The sequence below is a fragment of the Grammomys surdaster genome, unplaced genomic scaffold (genome assembly GCF_004785775.1).
Source record: "Grammomys surdaster isolate TR1022 unplaced genomic scaffold, NIH_TR_1.0 125861, whole genome shotgun sequence".
Lineage (NCBI taxonomy): Eukaryota > Metazoa > Chordata > Mammalia > Rodentia > Muridae > Grammomys > Grammomys surdaster.
In genome coordinates, this window is record NW_021620687.1 from 1,619,216 (window position 1) to 1,631,796 (window position 12,581).

The following is a 12,581-nucleotide window of genomic DNA, read 5'->3' on the forward strand; positions in this document are numbered from 1 at the left end:
TGTTTCTATTTATTATTTATTATACCTGCATGTAGGAGGCGGGCAGCTCTCACTTACATTGTTTCTATTATAACAGGAGAACTCAGAGCCTGAACTGGGTCTATCCCTGTGTTTCTTCATTTAGAATCAGGGGTGCTGGAGTCACAAGACCCCTCTCCTCTCACTGAGGGACCGATTCTCCCACAGTTACGACAAGAATCATAGATCCTTAGTGGATTCTTGCCTACCACATGGGACATCATCTGTAGAGTGTAGTTTATAAAAACAGTCCACACTAAACCAGCTAGGCACCTGCAACAGTGGCCTTGCCAACCCCCAGTGGCCAGCCCCATGCAGCAGTCTTGCCCTGGTCCCCACAGTTAGCTGCTGCCAGGTTGTTCACACTTCCCAGGCCATCCACCTGTGGCTAGTCTACAGAAAGCCAGCTGCTGCTAGCACTTCCCCTTAGCCCTTCTAAATGACAACACCAAAGACTTGTAATGTACCAGCCAGATTTATAAGGGTAGATCTCCAACCACAAAATGCCCATGCAAGGAGCACAAAACTCAATTGATACAAATACAAGCTGCACACCCAGATCGGGCGAATGTATTCTACACTATTCTATTTACCACCTATGAAATTCCCAGTTACTTATGGCCTCTAGGGTCACGTGGTTCAGCTCCCTCTTCTACCTTTCCTTCTCAATTTACTCTTTCTTCTCTATTTTTCCCTTCTCTAAAACTTTCAGCTCTGCCTTTCTTCCACTGCCCAATCAAAGGCTCTAGGCTTATCTGACCATAAAGATTTCACCTGACCTAACCCAAGTATAGACACTCTGGAGGAAGCAGAACATACAAACAGCAATCCACAACTCCCGATGGTGAGGACCAGTGCCCTGCAGTTCTCTATGCTAGACCTATTCACCCTAGACCTCTCAGCCACCACAAACAAAAGCATGTTCAGGAAGAGTTCCCAGTTCGACAGAAAACTTAAGAAAGCAGAGTCCGCATGTCCTTTAAAATCCTTCAGAAAGAGTGTTTTGAAAGGTGACACAGAGTCTTCAGGAGACCACAGTCATGATGGAGTCATATGCTGCTGATCCTTCTGTCTTTGAAAGGGGCTCTGCAGGAGAACAAGGTTGGGAAGGACTTGGTGGTCATGTACTAGAGTAGGAAAGGCTGTAAGAGTAGGTGCCAAAGTTGTCACACTAGCTGCTATTGGTAGAAACATCAGGAGCTGACTACCATACTCAATGCCCAGTTGGAGGGGCTGCTAGGTGGTGCCACAATCCTTCAAAGAGCAATACAGGACACTGGCCACAGTTCTGGATACCACTTGACACAAGCCATCTGTGCAGGCTACCCACAAGCAAGGAGGCAGACAGAAGTTCCTAGGTGATCTACAGCTGGACCTGAGGACCACCCTGCTACATCTGGAAATTCTAGGCCTTGTCCACGTGAACTGAAGATGTTCCAGCAATGTACTATTCTGAAATTTTCATACACTTTTTCTACACTTTCCACTTGGGAAATTTTTAGCACTTCTGGTTTGTGGTTTTGATTTGAGAAAGGGTCGCTCTGCAGAGTCCTGGCTGTCATTAAACCAAGTGACCACTAGGTCCCCAGTCCTTGTCTTTGCTAATTTAAAGACTAAATAAATTCTGATTGATGTGTGCTCTCACTCTGAATATGTGTGTGTGTGTGTGTGTGTATTCGTGTGTATGTCTGTGTGTGTGTGTCTGTGTGTCTGTGTGTGTCTGTCTGTGTGAGTGACAGGGAGAGAGAGAGAGAAAGAGAGAGAGAGAGAGAGAGAGAGAGAGAGAGAGAGAGAGAGAGAGAGAGGATAGAAATACTCTTTAATGCAAGCTCAGGAGTGACAGAAATCTCCTGTGGAGCAGGGATTAAGGACTCTCAGTATGAATAAAAATGGTGAAAGAGGGACACAGGGCTTCCTCTATTTTTCCAGAAGTGCAATGGCTCTTCCTTGTTGAAAATTGACTATATCGCGAAGGAACCACAGTCCAGAATTGGGGGGCTCACCTGTGATTCAGATCTTGAGGGTGAAAAACACAAGTTTCTGACCTGGATCTTGGTATGTGGATCTTGGGTCATAGTGTCCCTGAAAAGCTTAGGCCCAGGCAACGTAGTACACACCTTTAATATCGGGAATCTAGGCCAGGAGATCTGAGTTCAAGGTCAGCCTAGGACAAAACAAGTCCCAGATCCAGTCATGGTGGCACACACCTTTAATCTGGGCCACACCTTCCGCTGGAGACCTACATAAGGACATTGGGAGAAGGAAGGCTCACCCATCTTCACCTGGCTTGCATTTATTTGCCAGCACTTCGGTGGTTAACTACTTTGACAGAAGGCCAGCTGACACAAATACCTAGTTTGGACCACGTAGTGTGAAGGAGCAAGTACAAGATCCTTGGACATCCCATTGTTGGGGAGTTGGACTCCAGAGTGTAAGTTATCACAGTAAATCCCTGCAATACCGAGTGATAGTCTCTCTGTGACTCTAGAGAACCCTGACTAACACAAGAAGCCTGGATGTCTACAGATTAGACGCGCAGTTTTGAACACCATGAGAAGCACTTTTAGTCTGTACTCAAAGGCAACCAAAGGAACTTTCAAACCCTGAGCTTAGGACTATGGTAATAGTAGTGGTTTCCCAGAGCTAGACTAATAGCTTATCAGAACTTCATTGATTAACTCTGAACTTGCTTTCACTTCTACCTTAAATCACCTCCTTAGAGTCTAAAACATTTTCTTAGGTCCTCCCAAGTTAAACTTTAGTACTCTCAGACCTTACAAAACTTTACAGCGTTCTTCTCTCCCCTCCCCAGGTAAGTGAGGTTGTCACCCAAGAGCTGGAGAGTCAAAGTGGCTCTTAGACACTGGGAGCGAGATGGACATCCTGAAATCAGAGATTCTTCGGAAGCGGCAGCTGGTGGAGGACAGGCACCTGCTGGAGGACAATAGAAAGTACTTCAAGCGGGGTAAACTTGCAGAAAAAGAAGAGGTAGCATATTTTGAAAGATGTAGCCACAAGATACAGCCAAAAGAGGATGACCAGAAACCACTAACGTCATCAAATCCAGTGCTGGGACTTGAACTAGCAGAGGAAAAGCTTCCTATGACTCTTTCTAGGCAAGAGGTCATTAGAAGACTAAGAGAACGAGGAGATCCAATTCGACTGTTTGGTGAAACCGATTATGATGCTTTTAAACGCTTAAGAAAAATAGAGATTCTCACACCGGAAGTTAACAAGGGCTTAAGGAATGATCTGAAAGCAGCTTTGGACAAGATTGACCAGCAATACTTGAATGAAATTGTGGGTGGTCAGGAACCTGGAGGGGAGGACACACAGAATGACCTGAAAGTTCACGAGGAACACACCAGCATTGAAGAGTTAGAGGCCCTGGGGGAGTCCTTAGGGAAAGGGGACGATCATAAGGATATGGAGATCATCACCAAGTTCCTCAAGTTCCTCCTTGGTGTTTGGGCTAAAGACTTGAATGCCCGAGAGTACTACGTGAAATGCAGCGTGCAGGGCAAACTGAACAGTGCTACCCAGAAGCAGACCGAGTCCTATCTCAGACCGCTTTTCAGAAAGCTCCGGAAAAGGAATCTTCCTGCTGATATCAAAGAATCAATAACAGATATCAGTAAGTTCATGTTGCAGAGAGAGTACGTGAAGGCCAATGAAGCTTACCTTCAGATGGCCATTGGAAATGCCCCCTGGCCTATCGGTGTCACTATGGTTGGTATCCATGCCAGAACTGGTAGGGAGAAGATTTTTTCCAAGCATGTTGCACATGTTTTGAATGATGAAACCCAACGGAAATACATTCAGGGACTGAAGAGATTAATGACAATTTGCCAGAAGCACTTTCCTACAGACCCATCGAAATGTGTGGAGTACAATGGGCTGTAAGCTCTCTGTGTGGTGTGTGTGGAACAGGAAGCCCCTGCCCCGGCAAGTGGACTTCTGGCCTTACCACAGCTACGAGGGTAGAGTTCCACAGTGGGGCTCCACCTGGTGCAATTCTTGTTGACTTCAAGAGCTGTGTGGGCTTCCACAGGGTATTGGACTTCAAACTAATCTTTGTGTGTTGATTTCGATTTAATCATTTGAAAAAAAATGAAGTTCGAAACATGTTCTCTGTAGTTAAAAGGTGTAGACAACCATCACTCAGGAAAGGGGGTTGGAGAGGACCATTCTCAAGACCCAAATGTATCATTAGAATCTTAGAAACAGTTGAGGTTGGCTCTGGACTTTCTGTAAATTATTGTGATTTGCACATTTTTCTATGTGGTATTTATAGAAAATATTTTTTGTATTTCGACAAAACGGTGGGTCCATTTAATGGTTCCTTTACAGTTTTCACATATACTTGCATATTTTGCTGTCTTGCAGTAGAGTTTAATGTGTATTTTTCGTGCTGGAGAGATGGCTCAGCAGTAAGAGCATTGACTGCTTTTCCAGAGGTAATGAGTTCAATTCTCAGCAACCACAGGTTGCTCCCAACCATCTGTGATGGGATCTGATGCCCTTTTCTGGTGTGTCTGTGTACTCATATACAAACAATAAATAAGTAAACCACTAAAAAAAAAAAGTGTTATTTTTCTTGTGTTTCAGACTTGCTTTTCTTTCTAAGCAGAGTACATTAGTCACCTTTTCAGAAAGACAGAATGACTAGGAGATAGAAGGTGGAAAGCGAAGATGGCTACTATGCCAGCATAAGTTCAGAACACCAGATGTGGAGGACAGGGTGAGGAAGTGGGCCTTGGAGCCAGCTGAGAGCCACACACTCATGACTGGATGTTGGAGAGAGTCCCAGCCTTCACTGTGCCTCACTCAGTCCTCAGTCCCCTCACAAAATGAGGACTTGCTCTAGATCTTACAGAGTGGAGCTTTCATCATCATGACCACTCACTCAACTTGTGTGCAAGTTGGCAGTGGTGTCAGCAAAGGAAGAGTGGGTGGGCTGAATCGGGAGTGATAGCTTCTCGGGGCCATGCTCTAACTACAGATTTGGGTAAGCCGGTCCATCTGGCTGATTTTTGACCTCCTTATCTGTTAGAGATAAGAATCCATTACTCACACCTATACTGTTTAAGTAAGATGCTGAGTCTGCTGCTTAATGGATGACAAAAGGTCATTATTATTGCCTATTGCAGTGTAGACCAAGGGCTTTCTGGGGCCCTGTGACTACGATGGGATTGTATGTACTCATGTAACAATAACAGTTGTGTCAGCGATAGCGGTAAAGGATGGTTAGGTTTTTCCTGTCTTTACTTCAGTCAATCCATGGAGTGCAGAGGGCAGGGCCTAGAGGCTACTGTAGGTGGTTCAGGATCACAGTTGTTTATGCTGGCCCCTCTTGAGAAAGAGGGAAAGCCACCTTTGGCAACTGAGGGTCCAAGGCACGCATAGGTAGGATGGCCTCTGCCAGTTACTTGCAGGGTGGTGGCTGTCTTGGGTTGAATCAGTGTCCCTTGCACTCCAGCTGAAGCCTTTTCTTAGGATTCAATCAGGTAGAGCTTAGGGGCATTTGACAAAGAAGAACTTTTGGGAGCTGTGCAGCAAGTCCCTACTGTGACACGTGGTTTTGTTATGTAGGTCTTCTTTATAAATCCTATAGGAAATGCCCAAGTCACTCAGTCTTCACTGTTAGGTCACACAGCATGGTCAGTCTTTTTATGTTACCTTCCTTTCTGTTAATATTCCACTTCAAGAAGAAACTATATCTTATGACATCTGTACTCCTAAAATTGATCTGTGGTGTTTTTTTTTTTTTTTTTTTTGAGCTAGTTTTGTTTGTAAGGGGATATGTGTTCTACAGGACTGTGACTTTAGCCATTTTGAATTTGGGTGGAGAGAAACACGTTCAAATATGTGACTCTCTCAGTAAAGTTTTTTCATAACTAATTAAAAAAGCTTTGTACATATTAAAGGAGCTGAATAGAAAGTTTGGGGACATGTAGGAAAATAAGCTTTCAGTCAAGTCATAGAAATTTTACTTCTGCATATGCTATATATTTTTGTATCAAGATTGTTTTTAAAACAATAAAGACATACCTTTCTTTTTTTAAAAAAAAACCAAAAAATCCTAATACCTTTTAAAAAATCCAATTATCACGAGACACAGGTGGTTGGTGACACGTAGCAGTCACTGTAGTTTCTCTAAATGTAATGAAAAACCCTCTATTGGAATATGTTTGGTGAGTTTATTTCTGTTCTGAGCCTGGTAACAGTGGAAACTGTGTAGACCTAGCAGTGTCCCTAGGACTAGAAGTGCTGTGGCCTGTGTTTTATGCAGGAAGAGAGCAGAGGCGGCAGCTGAAGCCCTGGCTGCTGCTGCTGCTGTTAAACTGACAAGTGTCTCCAAGATCAACTTCACCTGAGAAGGACGGATTTCACCCGACCTTTCTTCTTCAGGAGACACAGATCAAGCAGCTTCTGAATCCATTGAAAATGACAAACTCCCCAGCTACCTGGACAGTCACCCTAGGTTCCTCGGTGGTCAGTGGGGACCAGAGTTCACAGGGCAGCAGGAGTGTTTAGCTACCAGGCCCAGAAGATGGGACAGACTTTCCTGTGGGGCAGGAATTTGGGGAGATTGGCCTACTTTGTGTAGGTAGAACAGGCTAATCAACTCTCTAGTGTTTTGCTTGTCCATCTTGGACAGTGTCCTGACAGCAGTCAATATAAGGGCCAGATTTTTTTTTTTATTGTAGCATGTAGTTTAAAAACAACCAACATATGCTTAACTGGTTAGGCACCAGTAAGGTGGTCTTACCAACCCACAGTGGCAAACCCCATGTAGCAGTTTTTCCCCACAGTTAGATCCTGCCAGGCCATCTACCACCTGTGGCTAGCCTACAGCAAGCCAGCTGCTGCTAGCACTTCCCCTTAGCCCTTCTAAATGATAACACCAAGGACTTGTGATGTACCAGCCAGATTCATAAAGGTAAATCTCCAATGACAAAATGCACATGCAAAGAACACAAAACTCAATTGATATAAGCACAAGCCGCACACCCAGATCAGGCAAATGTACCTACATTACTCTATTGCCCATCTGTGAAATCCCCAGATATTAGGGCCCCTAGGGTCACGTGGTTCATCTCCATCTTCTTCTCCTTCCATCTTCTTTTGTCCTCCATTCCCTGTTTCTTCCCCTCTCTAAAACTTTCAGCTCTGCCTTTCTTTCCATTGCCCAATCACAGGCTCTAGTCTTATCTGACCAATTAAGATTTCACCTGACTGCACCTGAACATAGGGACTCTTGAAGAAACAGAAAATACAAACAGTAAGCCACAACATTTTCCCCTTTTGTTCCAATTGAAGGGCTCTTTTCTCTCATGTATAAATTGAACACAACTATTATTCTGTAATTTATAAAGTATAAGATACACTTAAGACCCAGTTCTTCATTTTTTTTCAGTTAAATAAAGCAGTCTATCATCTGTACTAACTTAGGCTTATAATTTTATACCTGTTATGTCCTGGTTTCAGATTTGATACCATCTGAAAATCATCCTCTCAAATCTGTATCTTCTTTCTCAAAGCTAAACACCTTGGGTTGGCTGAGAGTCTACAAGTAGTCTTCAACCTCGTTGAATTCTGAGAGTGACATAAAATTTACCTGAAAATATAGGAAACACCAACACAGCTTCCAAAACAGAAATTGTAGAGACAGCTGCCTACCTACACAGTCCCCTGTTTCTCAACACATTGGAGCTTCAGTCTGTGGCTGTTTGGCCCAGGATCATCTGACAGACCTTTGTAACACAGAATTTTGAAGGACTGATTACCCTGTCTTGGGAGAGATTATCAGTTGACTATTATGCATAGTGTGTTTTGTTTCTGGACAATATTTTTTGTCTGTAGATGAATAGGTAATTTCTGCCCAGTGGCTTCTTTGCATGACGTACAATCTCACCTGGAGGTATACTCAGTTTCTTCATTGAATCCAAGAATGGGGTGCTGTCAAGAGCAGATATGTCTCAACAACAAATGATTAAATAACATTAAATGTCCCATTCTGAGGATTTCTGACATTTTAAAAAACTATGTAATCTGAAGTATTGTCCTTTAACTACTCTCCGATATTTCTGGTTAAAATATCTTGAAAACACCCTTACAATTGAGTCACAACCATGAGTTTGTTATCTGGCCCTTAACATGCATGCTTAATCATCTAAAACCCATTTGTAATGGCAGTTATAGAAGGACTTGTTCTAAGCTTTTTATTCTTAAATTTTTGTATCAACAGAAGAAATTCATACCAATTAAAACCTTAATTCTGTATGAAAATAAATTCTGTACCAATGTAAGAAATTATAACTTCAATTTTGTAACAGTATAAAGATTTTACCAAATGAGACTATGGTTATACAGTCAATACTAGCTATTTCTTCCCTGTTCAATTTTTTTTATTGGATATCTTATTTGAATTTCAAATGTTATCCTGTCTTGAGGTCTCCCCTCCAGAAACCCCTTTTATATTTTTTCTCAAATCGTAATTAATTCACACAGTGGTATAAACACAGAAAGGCAGGATGTGGGGAAGGGAATGACACTGGAGTGTGGGTGTTCAGGGGGAATACAGCTATCTTCAGAACTGGGTATCAGCTGGATGAAGGTTCAGGGAACAAGTCACTATGACTCTGCCTATGACTCGCTTGTCCTTATCTAAGTTGGTTTTGTCTGCCAAGGCTACCTATTTACAAGGTCTATGACAACTCAGGCTTGTAAATGTCCACAAAAGCTGCCTGTTTACAATAGCTTATAGTCATGTTTCAATGTTTTTCCACTGAGACCCAAGACTTGGTGTTAGTATACATGTATGACAGGCTTATTGCTGATTTTAGGCCTATGGCTGATTTTAGGCCTTCAGTGTGTAAGAAGGGCTGCCCCTGACATCTCCTGTCTTCTCTAAGTATAGAAGGGCTGTGGCAATTCTAAACTTGTGAAGGCGGGGATAGAGGCCTGACCTCCAGTATTTGAAGGGGACCTTGTAATGGCTCCAGTTCCCCTGTCATTGTCCAGTGAGGCATGAGGGCCATACCCATCCTGATGTCTTTTTCCTGGAGAGGGGATACTTTTGACATCAACCCCTATGCAGTCAGGCTTGTCCCTCAGGGAACCCAGAGAGATATTTTTATCTTTTATTTATATTCCCTTGCAGTGCTTAGCCTCGAAGCCTAAGCAAGAATTCAGATCGCTTGTCAGAGGGGGTTCTGGGTGGCCCCTCTCTGCTTGGTCTAGGGGCAGAAGTCCCCCCTTTTAGGTTGGGTGGAGATGGGTTTTGGAAACGCCCTGTATAAAGTAACAACCTCATCTTGAGCCTTGTGGTCCTCCATAGCTAACTTATGACAATGTATCTGAGTAGGTTTTGCTACCAAATTATTTATCTGTTGTATCACAGAGTTAGTCTGCCTATCTGAGGGCCAGGGACCAGCAGAAAAAAAGCAAAAAGAACCCAAATAATGGTCCCAAGATGGGAGGAAATAGGGTTGACAACCTTGGAGAGGCTGAAAACCAATTCTCGGTACCAGCATTCATCTGTCTCTGTTTTTTCTTAGGGCCTTCACTACCTCTCTTCATGCTCTCTTCAACCCTCCTTGTCTTGTCTATGTAAAGGCAACATTCTTCTTTAAGGGCTGTACACAGTCTAGAGTTGTACACAGCCTTTTCTATTGTAATAGAGTAAATCAAGTCACATAAGGATCTTTGCGATTTTAGGAGGTCTCTTCAGACAGCGAAACGAGGGATTTCTTCAGATTAGTGATGTCAGTCTCTAGCTCTTTGATGTTTTTGTCAGTGGCCCTTCAAAGGTCTGAGTAGTATAAGTTCGGAGGCCAGCATCTGGATTAGAACTTCTAACAGCAGACATCACGGGTGATTCATTTTTACCTGGGATGCTGCCTGAGTTAAAGCTCCTGGGAGTCCCTCTTTCTCTCGGTTTTCTGGGGTTGGATACAGAGCTGCTGCCTGTGACCTGCTGTATGCTCAGGCCCAGACCGGAAGTCCCCCGTTCAAATTTTGACCATTTCTAAATTCTCCAGTAAGACAACTTAGAAAAACTACCTCCAGACCCCAAAACCCAGGGAACAGGGACGATGACTCTTCATAACTTCCTTCCTGCTGAATATGGGCGCTGAGATATCTTTAAGGCTGGGAAGAGTAATGGGAGGGTTGGTTAGTCCTTAAGAAGGCCACACCAACCATTAGTCTCTGAGGTCTGTGTTCTGACTGGATCCATCTGAAAACCCATGACATGGAGAGTTCTAGCAGATCAGTTCAGCATGTCTGAAGATGAACCTCACACCAAAGCTGTACACTCTGCAATATACAAATCTCGAGACAGAATTTAAGTATCATCACGGTATCTGTATGGATTGTGCTAGTCTGTGTAGGGTTTACAGAGTAGTTATGAATAAAATTTTGCTCCTCCTTTGGCATGTGAAAGACAATCTTTTTATGATGCAATTTTAATAATAACCAATCATAAGTCTTCATGCTATGTGAAGGATGGCACAAAAAATCTTTACCTTTTTTGCTTGATTATCCTGAATCTAGTTCTTTACAAGGTCTCCCCCCTCTGTCATATCTGATCCATACAAACCTGGAAGGTATCCAGAGTCTAGTCACCTTTTCTAAAAACACAAACACAAAGACTTTCTCCCAAATAAGTATGTCTTTTATCCAGTAACCAGGAAAACTTTTAGCATGACTCCCAGAGGAATTAAGATAACCACAGAACACAACATCACACCCATCTTGGCATTAAACAATTTAAAACAAGAAAGTTAAACGCTATTTGAGCCTATCTTAGGTCTTTTCTAATGTGTAAAGCCAGGATTTTTAACCCCAAATTCCCGTGGAGGCCATGTTAAAAAGAATGAGTATCCTGTAAGAGTTTATTAGAGAATTTGATCTTTATATTTCCTTTTATTATCTTATTTGGAGGTTGTAGCTTTTTTGATAGTTCAGACCCTCCTTGTACCACAGGGCCTCCCAGCACATCTGGGCCCTTTTCCTGCACAAATTTCAAACCGAGGCAAAATTCCCCATGTGACTGGGAGCAACATCTGTATCCTCTTCTAACTTTAAACACAATTAAACCCAACTTCTATTAATACCTGCATGTAGGAGGCGGGCAACTCTTACTTACATTGTTTCTATTATAACAGGAGAACTCAGAGCCTGAACCGGGTCTATCCTTGTGTTTCTTCATTTAGAATCAGGGATGCTGGAGTCACAAGACTCCTCTCCTCTAACTGAGGGACTGATTCTCCCACAGTTAGGACAAGAATCATAGATCCTTAGTGGATTCTTGCCTACCACATGGGACATCATCTGTAGAGTGTAGTTAATAAAAAACAGTCCACACTAAACCAGCTAGGCACCTGCAACAGTGGCCTTGCCAACCCCCAGTGGCCAGCCCCATGCAGCAGTTTTGCCTTGGTCCCCATAGTTAGCTGCTGCCAGGTTGTTCACACTTCCTAGGCCATCCACCTGTGGCTAGTCTACAGAAAGCCAGCTGGTGCTAGCACTTCCCCTTAGCTCTTCTAAATGACAACACCAAAGACTTGTACCAGTTAGATTTATAAGGGTAAATCTCCAACCACAAAATGCCCATGCAAGGAGCACAAAACTCAACTGCTATAAAAACAAGCTGCACACCTAGACAGGGCAAATGTTTTCTACACTACTCTATTTCTGACCTATGAAATTCCCAGTTACTTATGGCTGTGAGGGCCATGTGATTCAGCTCCATCTTTCCTCCTATCTTTTGTCCTTCATTCCCTCTATCTTTCCCCTCTCCAAAATTTTCAGCTCTGCCTTTCTTTCCACTGCCCAGTCAAATGTTCTATACTTATCTGACCAATAAAGATTTCACCTGACCTAACCCAAGTATAGACACTCTGGAGGAAGCAGAACATACAAACAGCAATCCACAACCCCTGATGGTGAGGACCAGTGCCCTGCAGTCCTCCGTGAAAGACCTATCCAAGTATGTTAAGGAAGAGTTCCCAGTTTGAAAAGTGTCAAAGAAAGCAGAGTCCATATGTCCTTTAAAACCCTTCAGAAAGAGTTCTTTGAAAGGAGAGACAGAGTCTGCAGGAGACCATGGATATGGAGTCATATGCTGCTGCTGTTGCCTCTGTCTTTGAGAGGGACTCTCGAGTAGGAGAAGGCTGAGAAGGATTTGGTGGCCATATACCAGAGGTGAGACAGAAGGAGGAGGTGCCAAAGGTATCACACTAATTGTTACTTTGGCAGACATATCTGGAGCTGGCTACTGTACTCAATGCCCAGTTAGAGGTACTGGGGCCTTTCTAGGTGGTGGTAGAGAGCTTCAGAGAGCAGTAAAAGGCACTCCACTCAGTTCTGGATACCACTTGACATAAGCTACCTGTGCCATAGTAATGAAAATAGGGCAAGAAATAAGTCAGCATGAATTATATGTGGAATAGGTGAGAAAGGCTCTAACGACGTGAGGAGTAAACGTGGAAATTCAGCATTTGTTCTCACCGTTTGATTTCATTAAAGAGTTATGTCCTTGGTTTCCTCAAGAA

At 43.2% G+C, this 12,581-nt stretch overlaps 1 pseudogene; it reads left to right on the forward strand.

Moving 5' to 3' along the window:
• Positions 1 to 2,892: 2,892 nt before the first annotated feature.
• On the forward strand, positions 2,893 to 3,921 carry LOC114640992 (annotated as a pseudogene).
• Positions 3,922 to 12,581: the final 8,660 nt, after the last annotated feature.